Below are 4,051 nucleotides of genomic sequence, written 5' to 3'. Positions count from 1 at the left end.
CAACAAGCAAGAACAAGGGAATCAAAGGCTTAGATTAGCCATGGTCATGCACTCACCTTCTAAAATGAAAATGAACCATTAACTATCAAATCCCTCCGGTGAAAAGCTATTCCTAGGCGTCACGAAGCTTCCCACAAAATTTCAGCACGATCAGATCTCAGATGAAACCGCAATCGATCCCGAAACTCCCGCTGGTCTCAATCCGCGACTGAGAAGAAACGCCCCACGAAACTGTCGATATCTCCTAGAATATTAACCCAAATTCACTTCTGTAAAAAGGAGAGTGTACGAAAATCTCTTAGCTACAACCCTACCAAAACTCAATACCTTTCAAAACGATTTAAGTATACAGATCCACCTTCTCCCAAACCCTGACGATTCTGTTCCTTTTTGCTTGAACACCAAAATCAAGTTTACTCTTCCTTCTCCTCTTTCTCTTTGTTTTCAGCGGCTAGGCAACAACAAAACACGACCTAGGTCGTTCTCCCACTTAAATATCACGGTTTAATGGTTTTCCCTAAACTAAACCGGTCCAAATCGATTAAAAACTCAATCTGGTCGAACCAGAAAATCAGTGGTGTCGAACGACACCCCCTTGGTGTCGATCGACACCCTCACCCAAAACACTCAAATTGGTTTGCGGGTGTTACATATTCCCACATAGTTATATATTTAAACATATTTATATCTATAAATGCTTATATGTTTACATATGACATCACCATATAGAGTGTTAATTTGAAAGAAATGTAAAATTCTTTATTTGGTAATTTTGAACTCTAATTTTTTTTTTGATAGATTTATTTGATTTATCAGTTTAAATATCTTTCTTTTTTTTTTAATTGTTAAAAACATGAATACATTTTATAAAAACACTATAAATTTCCAAAATAATCGTATTAAAAGTTGAAAAGATATTAAAAATTAATTGAGACCACTCATAAAATGACATAATGTTAATTCGTTCAAATTAAATATTTGAATTCAATTAAATTAATTATTTAAAAGCTTTCACATAACTCAAATATATTTTTATAAATGAATATGTTTACATATTTATATTAATGAATATGTTTACATATTTATATTTCCGAAATCAATAAATCAAAATTTATCAAATTAATAACCTTATTTCTTTTAGACATAAGCCTTGTTCGTTTGTGAGTCTCAGCGACACCTTCTAACGACTGTAATTATAGTGCAATTTTCTCTTTTAATCATTTCCATCAATATATTATGTGACTCAGTGCACCGTGTTTCTGTCGCTGTTTTTTTCGGCGATGCATTTAAGCGACACAAGTGTCAATTTTTTTCATCTCTCTCACTATATTTAGTCGCTGGTTTTTAAAATTATTAAAGAATCAGTGTTAAGAATAAGAAGATTACCAATCAATCTCAAATTTAAATATAAATAAACAAAAATTATCACACATTTCACTTATAACTCACTTATAATATACATTAATAAAAATGAATATATCTATATTCATAGAGGTGAAATTGTAGATGAATATATAATACAAACAACTATCGTTTTGTAGAAAACACATATGATATATACAAAAGTCTAAAGTCATTAAATATTTTGACAATTCTAATAGATTATATAGATAGTTAATCCAATATTAAATGTACTTACTACTTATTTTTCTCCATACAAGATGTTGGTTATTTATCTAGTTTTTTGTAAAGGTAAAAACAATTATGAGTAAAAAAAATACAAACAGATTTATCATCTAAATGACTTCATTAAAAATTTAAAACTTTATTTTTAAGAAAAATCCATAAACCTTTAGTTAAATCAATAATCCTTACAAAAAAATTATTCTTATAATAATATATATTTAGTCATTTTAAAAAATACTTGCAAATGGTTGATTATTAAAAATTTGGAAGAATTGAAATATTAATATAAATAAATGAAAACAATGTTTTCTAAGTAACTTACACATAAATAGGATTGCACTTACATGATTAGTAAATGAAAGCAGAGTTTATCCGAGTGATGTGATCTTAAATATTAAATTTACCAAATGTTTCAATGCTTCAATTAAACGGTTAGAATAATTTCTTTTAATATGTTTTAATAAATAAAGATAATTTATGAAGAATTATACTTAGTTAAAAATGTGAACATTTGAATAGACGCAACTGTTCGGAAAAGTTACAACTGTTCGTAAAAGACACATCTTTACAGTCAACATACATTTACAATTTTTCAAAAAGACGCACCAATATATTTTTTTGTCAAAAAAATAGAAATTAATTTTTTTATGAAAGTCATAATGAAAAGACGCAATTGTTTTTCACATTTACTGTTATCATATGTTAAAAAGAAAGTTTAAAAATTTCCCAAAAGAAGAACAAATATATATAATCCTAAAGACATGTACATTTGAACTAAAAGGAAAGTTTGAAATTGTTACAAAAGAAGAACATATATAGATTACTAAAGATATGAATATTTGAATAGACAGGATTGCTAAAGATGTGAACATTTGAATAGATACAATTGTTCGTAAAAAACACAACTCTACATTCAACCGATAAAACTTTCTATAGAGATGCAACCGTATAAATTTTTTATCCAAAAAAATAAAAAAATAATTTTTTAAAATAAAAAGTCACGATGAAAAGATGCAACTGTTCTTTGCATTTATTCATATTGCTAATATTATATACACAAGTCACAGCTGTTTGTAAGAGACACAACTCTACATTTAATAGATGCAACTTTCTAAAGAGACGCAACCATATAATTTTTTTGTCAAAAGAATAATTAAATAATATTTTTTTAATGAAAAGTCACGATGAAAAGATGCAACTGAATTTTTTTAATGAAAAGTCACAATTTTTTGAATAAAAAGTGTCACGATGAAAAAATGCAATTATTCTTTGCATTTATTCATATTGCTAATATTATATACAAAAATCTCAACTATTTGTAAAAGACACAACTCTAAATTCAACAGATGCAACTTTCTAAAGAGACGCAACTATATAATTTTTTTGTCAAAAGAATAATTAAATAATACTTTTTTTGAATGAAAAGTCACGATGAAAAGATGCAACTGAATTTTTTTAGTGAAAAGTCATGATTTTTTTAATAAAAGATCAAGATGAAAAGACGCAACTGTTCTTCCCATTTATTCATATTCCTAATTTTATATACAAATATCTTCGTATTTATTCATATTGCTAATATTATATACAAAAGTCTTCGCATTTATTCATATTACTAATATTATATACAAAAGTCACAACTGTTTGTAAGATACACAACTCTACCTACACTCAACAGATACAACTTTCTAAAGAGACACAAATAAAATTTTTTTGTCAAAAGAATAATTAAATAATATTTTTTTGGGAGAAAAACTAGATTGACCCAAATTAAGAGGTTAATTACTAAAGTAACTCATAAAATGTGAGGGTTAGATGAGTTATTTTTTTTTGTCTAAAATACCCTTTTTTGCTTTGTTAGGAAAAAAAATAAAGTCAAATTTACCCTTCCAGAATTTTTTTTAAGAAAATCAAAATATTTTCAAAAGTCTGTCGTACTAGTTGTGACAGATTTATTTGTGTATGACAAATTTGTTTTTGCACAACCGATTTATTTTTGTGTGACAGACTTTTTATGACAGACTTATTTTAGACCACAGATTTTTTAACTATAGTTATGACAGATTTATAATTGATAACAGATTTATTTTTCACGGCAGACTTATTTATGAAGACACCACAAACTTTCACAATATATGACAGATTTGATACAATTTATAGCAGATTAATTTTCCACAGTTATTTCAGAATTACATTCTTGATTAAAAATCTGTCGTAACATGACAGATTTTTTACAGAAAAATAATTACTAGGTTAACCTCTAGTAATAACATATTTATTTGAAGTTACGACAGATTTTTTAATTTAACAAAAAATCTGTCGTTTGATAATAGATTTATAACATTTATTAAAAAATTGCTAAAATGACCTATGTGAATATCATCATATGTTATAGCAGATTTGTTTATGTTATGACAGTTTTTTTGTT

This window comes from Camelina sativa, chromosome 5 (assembly GCF_000633955.1).
Source record: "Camelina sativa cultivar DH55 chromosome 5, Cs, whole genome shotgun sequence".
In the NCBI taxonomy this organism is placed as follows: domain Eukaryota; kingdom Viridiplantae; phylum Streptophyta; class Magnoliopsida; order Brassicales; family Brassicaceae; genus Camelina; species Camelina sativa.
The sequence above is the reverse complement of the archived record's forward strand: the minus strand, read 5'-3'. Positions refer to the sequence as shown.